Source organism: Mustela nigripes, chromosome 1 (assembly GCF_022355385.1).
Source record: "Mustela nigripes isolate SB6536 chromosome 1, MUSNIG.SB6536, whole genome shotgun sequence".
Classification (NCBI taxonomy): Eukaryota; Metazoa; Chordata; class Mammalia; order Carnivora; family Mustelidae; genus Mustela; species Mustela nigripes.
Genome location: NC_081557.1, coordinates 115,335,963 through 115,350,495, shown reverse-complemented (window position 1 = coordinate 115,350,495; position 14,533 = coordinate 115,335,963).

Genomic DNA, 14,533 nt, shown 5'->3' with positions numbered 1-14,533 from the left:
ACCTGACCGTGACCCAAGTGAGGCCGTTTTTTAAATCCTTGCACGTTGCGGCGAGGATCAGGTTTTATTCTTGGGTGCGCAAAGTTGGTCGCTTCCTGAGGTGGAGCTGCTGACTGGTTATAACAGGGCTGCTTTCCGCTTCCACCTCCAACATTTACAATTTCTCCTATAAGGGACCTGGAGAAGGGCGGAGTCCAATATCCTATAAAAGGGGACGTGGAACCCTACCAATACCAAGTTAGCGCGAGTGCTCGTCAGAAACTTCCTGGCATTCTCTTTACAGAATGAGAGGCAAGAAAGAAACTGCATTTCCTTGGCTGCCTGCCAGTGCCTGTGTGCTTGTGCGTGTAGAGTGCGTGTGTGTGCGCGCCTTTGCGTGTGTGTGCGTGCGTGCCGGTGGGCGCGTGCTTGTGGAGGGCGGGGTAGAAGAATGCGAGCGGCTGATATGAAAGCTGCACCTTTGCTGGTTGCAGCGGGTCACTGTTTTTATCAGATGCATCCTGTTTAGTAATCCCATTGTTGAAGCTAAAATACCGAGCTGGTTCTTTTAAAAGTTTAGACTTGCTGAGTGGATTTAGTGATAGATGGGTTTTTTAAAAAAAAGCGTAAATGTCATCTGCCCTGAAATTCAAAGGCATCCATTTCTTCTGTGCTTGTCCTTTCTAGGATATGGCAAAGGAAAAAAAAAGAAACATTAAAATGTTACATAAATTGAATGGGCGAAAGAAAGATAATAAATGGTGAGTATTTTGTTACTTTTTTAAGCTGCGCTCTCCAGTAGGGTGTCTGATGGTTATTTCTACTGAAAAACTAAATTGTTAATTTAATTTTAACTAAATTTTAAAAAACGTATTTCAGTTATTGGAAAACCTTTAAGTGTGTTTGGAACAACTTGAATATATGAATATATTTTTTCAATTTAAATTTTGTGAAATATAAATTTAGAATCCAAGTTGAAATGTGCTGTATGAACTAACAGGATTTCAAAGATTTAGAATTCTCTCTCTCTCTTTTTTAAGATTTTATTTATTTATTTGACACACAGAGAGAGAGGTTGCAGGTAGGCAGAGAGGCAGGCAGGGGAAGGGGAAAGCAGGCTCCCCGTTGAGCAGAGAGCCAGATGCGGCCTTGGGCCTCTGGCCTTGGGCCTCAGGCCTCAATTCCAGGGTCCTGAGATCATGATCTGAGCCCAAGGTAGAGGCTTAACCCAGTGAGCCTCCCAGGCACCCAGGATTTCAAAGACTTAGTACCAGAAATTTTTCAAAAGGTATATTGAATGGCTCATTAATAATTTTTATATCGATTACATGTTGAAATAATATTTTGAGCTGGTTTAAATGAAATATAACATTAAAACATGTCTCTATTGTTTTAAATGTGGCTATGAGAACCTTTAAATGTTTAAACATGTGACTCAGGTGTTTGTAGTAGAAAATGCTGGCTTAATCTATTAAACATAGAATACTGGTATCCGTTGTTTGTGCATATATTTTCTTAAGTGGTTAAAAACGAGAACATATGGACAGGATGGATACACTCCAACTTCAGGGTGGGGTTCATCTCTCAGGAGAGAGGCCGAGGGATAGTATAAGGGAATGGTTTTAAAGGTTGGAGTCTGTTATGTGTGTAAGTTTTTATTTATTAAAAAAAAAATTGAAACAAATGTCATGTTAGGATGTTGGATTTTCACATTTTTTATACTTTTGTTTTAAAAATGATTCATAATATTGTTTGGTCCTTGGTCTTAAAAGTTTATAATCTATCTCATGCAAAATGTGACCAAATTACTTCATGTATATGTGTATGGTTTAGCAATGTATCTCTTTCATATGAATTTTACTAAAGTGATGAATTGTGGTTAGGCTTCCTTTACACACAGTATGGTATTTTAAGAAGCTCCAATTAAACATTTATTGCATAATGGGATCTTTTCTAGGCCTTGGGGTATAAAAATAATTGAAACAGGGTCATGGCAATTTTGTAGCTCACTGTTTAGTAGTAGAGTAGCTTAACAAGCACACTGTACACACTACAAATGCCAAAGACTGAATATTTGTGTCCTCCCCAAATTTGTATGTTGAAACCTAATCCTCCAATGTGATGGTATTCTGAGGTAGCATCTTTGGAAGGTGATAGGTCCTGAGGTGGAGGCCTTGTATGGGATTAGTACCTTCATAAAAGAGGATCCTGGAGAGTCCCCCTGCTCCTTTTCCCATGTAAGAACACAAGTGAGAAGATAGCAGTTTATGAACTATAAAGCTGACTCACTAGATAGAGACCTGCTAGTGCCTTGATCTTGAATTTCCCAGTGTCTAGAACTGTGAGAAACTAAGTTTTTGTTGCTTATAAGCCACCCAGTCTGTGGTGTTTGTTATATAAGCCAAATAGACTAAAATACATGCCTCAGTAAAATTAGAGAAAGAGCACAGATTTATGCATAAGAGGTGGTGTTTCACCTCTGGTAAGTAGAAGGCATTCCTGGAGTAGTTGAACTGCAAATTCTCAATGCCTGATAAAAGTTTATCTTCAGTGAATCTGTTGTTCAGACAAAGAAATTTTTGTTACAACCACAGTTCATTATTTCTACAAAACTTCATATTCAGGGCAGGCAAGAATTTCTTCCTTTAAGACGATTCACAACCTATGTTGGAATCAGGCTTTGGGGAGCTTCAAACTTACATAATTTGAGGAGTCTTCTTTAAGAAAAACTATTTAAAATTATAAATACAAAATTAGGCACAAGCGTTTAAAAGGGCCTGTCCAAATGAGGAACTCTGGAGCTTAAATCCATTAGCTTCATGGTAATCCTACTTCAGAGTAGACAGTGTGGATACACAGATCTATGAAACCTAAGTTATAGGGAGGTTATTGATGTCATTAAAATATTTGCTTTCTGAAATGATTATAATATGATTCTTTAAAAAGTGTTTTTCCCTGACTTGCTTCCCTCTGGAACTTTTAACATGATTTTAATTTTTCTGGTTTTACTTTAAAATAAGTAATTAAATAAGTTTATTTAATTTATAAAAATTTACAAATTGACCCATAATCCTAACATGAACATGAGTAATACAAAAGATTCAATATTAAAAAAAGCCTGTTTCCGTTGATCTTCTCAAATGCCTGTCCCTAAAAGCAACCAATGTTAACAATTTCTTGGATTTCCTGTTAGAAAAAAATTGTTTATGTTAGTATATACATCTCTATATATGAATAATTCTATTACACTGTTTTACACTGTGCTTTTTTAACCTAGTTTAAAATAAAACAAGCATACAAAAAGTGCATAAAACATAAGTGTCCAGTTTCAGTAGTTATGGAAAAACAAACATTTATGTAACTGCTACGCAAGTGCAGAAAAAAAAAGAAACAATACAACCACAATAGAACCTTTTGAGATTTTTGGTTGATACTACATTGAATCCATAGGATCCAACTAGGATCCAAACTAGGAGAGAACAGGTACCTTTACAATACTGAGCCTCCTAATCCATGAACATGATGTATTTTTCAATTCATTCAGATCTTCTGTAATGTCTCTTAACAGAAGTTTGTCATTTTGCAGAAGTTTTGCATATCTTTTATTAGATTTGTTCATACATACTTGATATTTCTGATACTATTATAAATAGCATCTTTTTAATATTTCGTTTTCTTTGTTGCCAATATATAGAAATTAAGCTGATTTTTTCCCCCAAAATAATGTTTAAATTCAGTAACTTCCCTATCATAAAATTTCCTACTCACAGTAATTTATTTCTGTATTCATTTGGATTGTCAAAGCACCCAATCACATCACTTCAAAATACTGAGTTTTGTTCCTTTATTCCTAATTTATTTACTTTTCCTTCTAACTCTGCTATATGGATAGTACTCCAGATCAGTGTTGGAAAAGAAGTAGTATTAGCAGGCTTACTGTCCTGTTCCCAGTCTCAAAATAAGGACTTTCTATGTTTCACCACTATATGTAGTGTTTATGACAGATATTTTTGTTTCTTATACTGTTTACTTGCTCATAATATCCTCTTGTGTTTTTAATGTATGTCAGATTTGTACTGCTGATTCTCCTTTCATTCTTGATTTCAATTATTCGTACCTTCTCTCTTTTTTAGATCAGACCTCACCAGAGTATTTTATCAATTACATTAAACCTTTTAAAGGACAAATATTAGTTTTATTCTTAGTTTCTATTATATTTTTTCTATTTCTTTTTTTATTATTTCCTTCTTTTTTATTTTGCTGTTTTACTAACTTCTTTACAAAAAAGGGAATTAGAACCTGTATATTTCCTTATGGATACTGTTTTGCCTGCACCCACAAGTCTTAATATGTGTTATTCTTATTATCATTGAGGTCAAAATATTATCTAAATTCCCTCAGGATTATTATTGATGCATAATTATTTAGGTGTCCATTTCTTAATTTTCAAATATATGCAGATGATCTGTTACCCTTATTGATTTCCAACACATTTGCTCTGTTGTTACAGAAATATATATTTAAATCCTTTAAAATTTACTGAGGTTTGCTTTTGAGCGAAGAACATGTTTGATTTTTATTTTAAAGAAAGGGGATACATGTGCGAGCTGAGAAAGGGCCAAAGGGAGAGAGAATCTCAAACAGATTACTGCCAAGCATAGAGCAGGAGGAGGGGCTTGATCTCACGACCCTGACACCATGACCTGAGTCCAGTGCTTAACTGACTGAGCCACCCAGGTGCCCCTAACATGGTTGATTTTGAAAAATATTCTATGTTTAAAAACAGTTGATATTCTCCTTTTAGGTTAGTATTCTATTTATGTCTATTGGGTCCTATTAACTGTGCTGTTCACATTTATGTATCTTCACAGACTTTTTGTCTGCATGTTAAGTTAAAATATCCTACACAGGCTTATAAATTTGTTTATTTCTCCTTTTCATTCTGTCCATTTTTGCTTACATACGTTGAGACCATGTTATTTAGTTGACAAATTTAGAATTGTTATATGAACCGGGAACTGAATATTTCAGCGTTCTGAAATGACCTTCTTTATCTCTGTAATGGTTTTAGCCTTAAATTCTATTTTGTCTGGCTGGTATTAATATAGTTACACCACCTGCTTTTTACTTAGTGTTTGCATGATATTCAGCTGGCCCTTAAACAATTGTGGGCTTTAGGCGTACCATACCCCCCATGCAGTCAAAAAGCTAGGTATAACTTTTGACTCCCCCAAAACTTTACCTTATCAGTAACATAAACAACTGATTAATGCATATTTTGTATGTTATATATGCTATACAGGGTATTCTTACAGTAGAGTAAACTGAAGAAAAAAATGTTATTAAGAAAATTATAAAGAAGAAAAAAATACATTTACAGTACTGTACTGTAAAAAAACGTCTCCATATATTTGGACCTGTGAAGTTCAAACCCATGTTGTTCAAGGATCAACCAAATTTTTCCATCTTTTTACTCTCAGCCTTTCTGTATTTTGATAACTTAAAAGTGTCTGTAGGACACATGATTTTGCATTAAAAAAAATCTAGTCTAGTAATCTTTGTGTCTTAACTAGGACATTTTGTCTATTTCTAGTTATGAATTACTAATATACTTGGGTTTAAACCTACTATTCATAATCTTTTGTGCTTTCTATTTTTTGTACCTACACTGTTTGTTTTATTTGCCTTTTAGGGTATTTTAAAATAGTTAAGTTTCCTTGAAATTAGTTTGGAAGTTATAAATTCTTTTTCTATTCTTCTGATCCTAAAATGTATAACATACATCCTTACTTTTTTAAAGTCCAATATTAATCTTTACTTTACTTTGCTGTTCTTTAATTAATTAATTAGTCTTTACTTTTCTTTCCACAAAGTACAAGATTCTTTTGAGGGTGATGTCTTCCCCCAGCTTCTTTTAAGTTTTTCTCTTGGATTTTCTGTGGTTTCACTTCAGTAATATACTTTTTATTTTAAAGAATCCTGTTGTACTTCACTAGGCTTCTCAAATTATAGATGAATATTTTAATCACTTTTCAGAAATTCTCAGCCATTATCTCTTCACACATAATTTCTGCTCTCATGGCATTTCTGGAAATCCAATATATATTAAGCCATCCCACTGTATCCTCTATGTCTCTTGCTTTGTCTTCAATATTTTTTATTTTACTTTTCCTTCCCTCATTGGGGACTGTTTCTTTTAGCCTACCTTCCAGTTATTCATTCTCTTTAGGTATGCCAAATCTGCTCTAGGATTCACCCATAATTTTTATACTTTTAGTTATCCTCTTCATTTTATAATTTATCTTTGATTAAAATGTATCACTTTCTGTAGTTTCTAGTTCCTTGACAGAATTTATAAGCCTGACTTTTACTTCCATGACCATAGCAAACAGAGTGGTTTTTAGATTATGTTTGTCTTTTGTCTGGTGTTTCTACTGGTGTTGGCTCATACTCGATTCTTCTTGCATTGTATTATCTTTGATTGTTTGCTCTGGATGTTATTTTAAAAATTAATGATAGAAATAATATGAAGCATTGGATACTGTTAGGTCCCTCCAGAGAAGAGTTTCATTTCCTTCTCTCATCTCCATAAAAAGGGTGCCAGTAGTCCCAAATCAATGCTGGAGGATTTCTGATCCAACCAAATGATTCCAGTCCATATCCTCACTTTTGGGCTGTTTCTTAGGGTCCTGTCGCAGGGTGGGAGTGTTTCACTAGGGTTAATACATCCTGGACTCCAGCCCTATGTCCAACTGACTGCCAAATGCTCAGTTTTTCCTCTCACCTTTGTTAAGTTGCCTGGTTATAACTAATACTGTTTATGTTAAAATAACATTCACATTCTGATACTGTCTGGAGTGTAGTATTTTGGTTGTCATATCTCTGCTTCTTCCACTGTGATTTTGCTCTCATCAGAATGTGAAGCATATAAAAATCAATGTAGTACCCAAAAAATGCTGGAGCTTGCTCTGAGTAGAAAACTATCTGTGGCTGATCACCAAGATGCAATGATATTAACCATCAAAAAGAATCTGAACATAGCTTTAAATCCCCAGGATCAGAAAAGCATTCTTGGGACATCCCCTCATCCATAATCCAGTAAGATCCTCTCAAATGTTCCTGTACAATGTTTTAGTTGTGTGGGTTCAGGAAGAATAGTTCACTAAAAATTCTCTTTTAAACATAGCAGAAGAAAGTGCTGCTTCTCTCTGAGCTGCTTCCATTAAATTTTTTTTTCTTCATTGTATGCCTCAGATGTTTTTTCATTAAAACTACTTTGTTGCATTACTTCTGTACATAATCTTAATGTCATAGCAGATGTGAACATCTAAATAATCAGCTCAATTTGGCTACTGACAACTATAAAATTTTGTTCATTATCTGAAGCCAGTAATCTTTCAGAGAATTTCTTCATATCTTTAGGAAACGTGGGAGAAAAATTAAGTATATTAGCATTCTGTAAGAACACAGGGTCTGCTTAGTCCTAAACTTTTTCATTCATTTTCCATTGACTGAGAGCAAAAAGGAGAATGGAAATAAATTCAAAGAAACTGTATCTTCAGCAAGCAGTTGACTAAGAAAATCCCCCAAACTCCAAAATCACATGTGAGTGCTACAGTAGGCAACTGAGACCAGAAGCACTGGGCAGGAAGCCCATACTGGAAATCAAGAGAACATTTTGAGAAAGAACGGAGACTGCACAGAGTCCAAACACTGACAAGGGAGAGAGAGAGGATAGAAAGTAACTAATCAGAGATAGCAGACCTTAGAATGCACCAGTAAAGTAACTTTCTAAAAGAAATAGTATCTTTGAAGGCAAATTGTGTCTCCCTGTGGCCTGTGCATAAATCAGGAAGTCCAGGATGCTGTGTATAATCTCTTCAGAACTAGGTTAGGTAATGAGAAGCAGAGTAAGTGTGGCTTCATAGAGTTGCCATATTTTAAAGAAGTAATCTTTTGCTATAGCAACAGAGGAGAACCCATGAGAGATGAATTCTGTAAAGCTACCCTGGCCTTTCTACTCCTGATCCTAGTCCAGGAAAATTCAACTCATTCAAATATGAAGATTATGAAAGTCATATGTACAACGTCCACTCAAAAATACAGTGAGAAAACTGAAATTGGGTAGATAATATTCGTATGGAAGATGAAAAAAATTTTTTTTTAAAGATTCCATTCATTTATTTGAAGAGCTCATAAGTAGGCAGAGAGAGAGGAGGAAGCACACTCTGCTGAGCAGAGAGCCCGATGCGGAGCTTGATCCCTTGGATCATGACCCGAGCTGAAGGCAGAGACTTTAACTCACTGAGCCACCCAGGCACCCCTGGAAGATAAAAATTTAACAAAAAATTGTTATCATAAATGAAACTTGTGATTCTGCATCCAAACATGAATTTGAGAAACTTAACTGAAGCAATCATCCCATGAATTAAAAATCAAAAAAGTAATATAAGAGGTAGCAGGGAGCCAGAAAACAAGATATTAATGTTTACCTTTCATAAGAATGCAATCAGAGAATTGATGATTGTGACATTTTAGGAATGCACAGTAAAGAATTAACCTTACCCAAAGAGAGGTCTGGTCTTTGCCTTCACGTTCTAGGAGGTGATCTCCAAAAGGGTGGCTTTATTTACTTGGAGGCTTTGGGCCACACTGGACAGTCTAACAATGTGATTTATGATGGGGGCATTGGACCACATGGATTCATCTCTACTCACAGAGGGGTTGGGTGCTAAAACTGCCAGAAGGGCAGCCAACCATGCCTACGTAGTTGGGTCCCAATAAAAACTCTGGAAACCAAGGCTCAGATAAGCTTCCCTCCTTAGCAGTGTTTCTTGTGTATTGTTGCACATAAGTTCTGGGATGGTAACAATGTCCACAACTGGACAAGGACATGACAACTGGAAGCTCCGTGTATGGAACTTTCCCGGACTCTACCCTGTGCACCAATTCCCTTGGCTGATTTTATCTGTATTCTTTTGCTATAACCATAACTCTGAGTATAACAGCTTTCAGTGAACCCTTTGAGTAAATTATTAAATCTAAGGGTGATCCTGGGAACCTTTAAACTGTGAATTTGGTGTCAAAGTGAGGTTGATCTCATAAGGACTGCTTCCCTAATTTTGCAGGAAAGCTTTGAAGTTTGGCCATAAAACACATTAGATATTGTAAGTCATGCCTAGCGATGGGGTATATTTTATGTTTATACAGAAAAACCCTGTTGGAGTGCCTGGATGGATCAGTCAGTTAAGCATCTGCCTTCGGCTCAGGTAATGATCCCAGGGTCCTGGGCTCGAGTCCTGCATTGGCCTCCCTGCTCAGTGGGGAGTCTTCTTCTCCCTCTCCTGGTCATCCTGCTTGTGCTCTCTCTCTCTCTGTCAAGTGAATAAATAAAATCATAAAAATAAAAAAAGCCCCTGATGGGTTTATATGTGGACTATTTGTGTACCTCTGTGAATTTCTGCTTGTAATACCTATAGTTCTTGCTCCATTTATTTTAATCCTATGTTATATTTAATTTAGGTAATATATTTGGTCCATAGAAAAGCCTCTTTTCCTGTTTCAAAAAATGAAGGCAAATTGATACTATTTTGATAAGGTGAAAGACAAAATAATTATGTCTGTTTTTGCCATTAGTATGTAAAATATACAATTCAGAACAACTAGAGAAAGTTATTCCTATACCTAGCAACAGTGATTTCGGGATGTGGACATAATGAGAAAGTAACATTCTTCAGGTTTTTCTCCTATTCTTACCCTGTGTTCTCTCACTTTAGCCACTTTCAGTATCTTCAGTTCCCTTGAAAACTTCCCTTCTCACCTGCTAAGCAAAAATCAACCCTATTTCCATCTAATCTTAGTTGACTGCAGAGTCCTTCCCCCAGAGTGCTTCACTGTAGGTCCTTCTTCTGCCCATCTCTAGTTAATACTGAATTGTCAGTACTTTATCTGACCTCCCATCCCACCATCTCCCCTCTTATTTTAACCCAAAGACCAGTCTGCTATTTTACAAAGAAAAATGATGCTGTCAGAAATTCCCTAGTTATCTTGTGCCTACCAACAAAACAATCTGCATTCTCAACAAAACTCACAAAGACTTCTTTGTTTTATTTTATTTTGTTTACTTTATTACCTCTTGTCTCCCAAATTTTTTTGTTCCATTAATTATCTTTCCCTCCTTCCTATATCTTCAGCCTCTTTCTACAAGCTGCAAGTTTCTCCCTTATTAAAACAAACAACCTCATACAAGACAATACCCTCCTTTAACTCTAGATACTTATCTAAGCGCTGATTTCCTTAATAGTCAAGCTCCTTAAAGAGTGGTGTATGTACACTTACTATATCCACATCTTTGCCTTCGATCACTTCCCATGCTTCAAACTCTTCTCCCCACCCCCATTATTTCCCATGACCTACAGCATAAAGTCTGAACCCTTTATATACTCACCCCTGTCTCTGTAGCTTCTTTGATACCATTTCTCATATTACACAATGTTTCTATATTGGCCAGCCACCCAGAACAAATCATACTGTTTAAAGCATCTGTGCTGTTCACCTACCATATCCATCTTATGTCTGAAACCATCCTTTTAGAATTTGAGGGACCTAAGAAAACAGTGCTAGGGCTCCTCACTATGAAACCCTGCTGGGAATTATATTGCCATTGCGTTGAATCTACAAATCAATTTGGATTTTTTTAAGGTTTTATTTATTTATTTGACAGAGAGACCACAAGTAGGCAGAGAGGCAGGTAGAGAGAGAGAGAGAGGAGAAAGCAGGCTCCCTACCAATCAGAGAGCTTGATGCAGGACTCAATCCCAGGACCCTGAGATCATGACCTGAGCCGAAGGCAGAGGTTTAACCCACTGAGCCACCAAGGCGCCCTCAATTTGGATTTTTAAACAATATTTAAAATTTTACTTTATACATTACATGTTAGATTTGTTTCTAGTTCTTTTACTTATTTTTTTCCAACATTAAACTCATCTTGTATTTGTGGAAGAATGCCAAATTGATCAGGACATGGTCCTTTTTATGTGTTGCTAGATTTAATTTGTCAGTATTTTGTTTAGGATTGCTGCCTGTATATTCGTGAGATACTGACCTATAATTTACTTTTCTTGGAAAGCCCTTATCAAGTACTGTTACCAATAGAGTTGCCAGATTTAGCAAATAAAATATGGGGCATTCAGTTAAATTCGAATTTCAAATAAAAAATATATATTTTTTTAGTTTGTGTATATCCTGTGCAATATTTTACACTAAAACATCATTCAGGGCACCTGGGTGGCTCAGTTGGTTGGACAACTGCCTTTAGCTCAGGTCATGATTCTGGAGTCCTGGGATCGAGTCCCACATCGGGCTCCCAGCTCCATGGGGAGTCTGCTTCTCCCTCTGACCTCCTCGCTCATGTTCTCTCTCACTGTCTCTCTCTCAAATAAATAGATAAAATCTTTAAAAAAAAATAAAAATAAAACATCATTCATTGTTTATCTGAAATTTGGATTAACTGGGGAGCCCTAGCTATCAAGGTTTTGTTTACTTCACAAGTTCAAAAATGTTTCCTCTTTTTGTATTCTTTGGAGGAATTTGTGAACTTCCTAAATGCCTGATAAACTTTACTGGTAAAACAATATGTGCCAGGAGTTTTCTTCATGGGAAGGTTAAATACAGACTAAGGTTATTTAATAGATAGACGTTTGGATATTCTATTTCTTTTCCTGTCAGTTTTGTTAGGATGTTTACAAAGAATGTGTCCATTTCATATAAATTTTCAAGTTGATTAGCCATGCAGTTTCTCCTTCTTTCTTCTTCTTTTTTTTTTTTTTTTTTTTTTTTTAAGATTTTACTTATTTATTTTACAGAGAGAGAGAGCATGAGCAGGGAGTTGGGGGAGCAAGGGGAGAGAGAGGGATAGGGAGGCTCCCCACAGAGCAGGGAGGCTGATGCAGGACTCCATCCTAGGAACCCGGGATCATGACCTGAGTGCAAGGCAGATGCTTAATGGATTCACGTGCCCTGGCCATCTGTTTCTTATATTTTAATATGTAGGATCATTATAATCTCTTGATAAGGCAATTCTTATGTTCTTTTTACTTCTAGTAATATTAACACAAATTTGACTTTTGGCATTTGAGTAGCTATACTAGATTTCTTTGGTTAATGTTTTTATGATATATCTTTTTCCATCCTTTTACTTTCATTTTTTATGTGCCATACTTACGGTGTCTGTTTAAGCTATATGATTAGGTTTTGCTTTTGTAATCAGTCTGACAATCTTTGTGTTGTAACTGAAACATTTAGTACATTTCCTAAGTGTTTCTGAATTTAAAACTACCATCTTATCTTTATTTATATTTGTTCCATCTGTTCTATACTACCATTCTTCTTTCTTGCCTTTTTCTAACCAATTTAATATTTATAATTCCATTTCCCCCCCCCCCATTAGCTTATTATAGCTTTTAAAATGAAGTTGTTTTATTTTGAGGTAATTTTAGATTGTGGTACAGTTGTAAGATCTATCACAGAGAGATTCTGTGTACCCTTTACCCAGTTTCCTCTTGCAAAACTGTAGTACAACCTTGCCACTGGAATTGACATTGTTACAGTCAGATTCAGAATGTTTCCATCACCATTACCACAGGAATCTCTCATCTTGTCCTTTATAGCCACATACTTCTTTTTTTTTTTTTTTTTAAAGATTTTTTTAATTTATTTATCAGAGAGAGAGAGAGAGCACAGGCAGACAGAATGGCAGGCAGAGGCAGAGTGAGAAGCAGGCTCCCCGCTGAGCAAGGAGCCCGATGTGGGACTCGATCCCAGGACGCTGGGATCACGACCTGAGCCGAAGGCAGCTGCTTAACCAACTGAGCCACCCAGGCGTCCCATATAGCCACATACTTCTTGACTCCTGGCAACCATCAAGCTTTTCCCCATTTCTATAATTTTATCTTTTCAAAACAAAATATACAAAAATACATGGAAGTATACAGATGTGACACTTGGAATTTTTTTTTTTTAAGATTTTATTTATTTGACAGATCACAAGTAGGCAGAGAGGCAGACAGAGAGAGAGGGGGAAGCAGGCTCCTTGCTGAGCAGAGAGCCCGATCCCAGGTCCCTGTGATCATGACCTGAGCCGAAGGCGGAGGCCCAACCCACTGAGCCACCCAGGTGCCCCTGAATTTTTTTTTTTTAATTCAACACGATACTCTGGAAATTCATTCAGGTTGTTGCATATATCAATAATTTGTTCCCCTTTTTTGCTGAGTACTATAGTATGGATGTAGAACAGTTTGTTTAGCCCTTCACCAGATGAGGGACCTCTGGGTTCTTTATAGTTTGGGGCTATTATAAATAAAGCTGCTATAAACGTTTGTGTATAGGTTTTTCGTGCACACAAGTCATTTTTCTGGGCCAAAGTCATTTCTGTGTAATAGGCCGTATGTAGTTTCATATTTAGGTTTTTAACAACTACAGCTGTTTTTCAGAGTGGCTGTACGATTTTACATTGTCATCAACAATGTGTGAGTGATCCAGCTTCTCCATATTCTTATGACAGATCACAAGTATTCTTATGAACATTGGGTGTTTTCACAATTTTTATATTAGCCATTCTGATAGGTGTAGTGTGATCTGTCATTATGGTTTTAATTTGCATTTCCCTAATGGCTAATCATATTGAACATCTCTTTTCATTTGCTTGTACACCATCCGAATACCTGCTTTGATGAGTTTCTGTTCATCTCTTTCATTTTCTACCTGGATTTAAAAAAAAAAAAATGGTGGGGTTTGAGAGGTCTTTATGTAATATAGATATTAGTCTTTTGTCAGATACATGGTTTGCAGATATTTTCTCCCAGTGTGTAACTTGCCTTTCATCCTGTCTTTATGTTCTCCACTTAGTAAATTTTTTAGTTTTGATGAGGTTCAGTTGATCATTTTTTTTTTAAAGATTTTATTTATTTATTTGGCAGACAGAGATCACAAGTAGACAGAGAGGCAGCCAGAGAGAGAGGAAGAAGCAGGTTCCCTGCCGAGCAGAGAGCCTGATACAGGGCTGGATTCCAGGACCCTGGGATTATGACCTCAGCCAAAGGCAGAGGCTTTGAACCACTGAGCCACCCAGGCGCCTGATCAGGTTATCCTTTAATGGATTGTGCTTTTGGTGTTAACTCTAAGAACATTTACCTTTAGATCCCAAAGATTTTCTTGTGCCTTTTTTTTTTCTTAAGTTTTATGGTTTCACATTTTACATTTAATTCTGTTATCCAAAATGAATTAATTTTTCTGTAAGGGTGTAAGGTGGGGCACTTAGGTTGAAGTTCATTCTTTTTCTTAAACCTATATGGGTGTCTTTTATCAGTTGTGCAAATTCTTGACTACTATGTCTTTAGATGTACCTTTCCCCCATTTTCTGTCTTCACCTTCCAAGACTAGAGTTATATGAATGTTAGCTTTTTCACTTTGTTACATTTATCTCTCATGCTCTTTTCTGTTTTACATTTTCCCTTGTTTCTCTCTGTGCTCCCAACTGGTTATTTTCTTATCTACC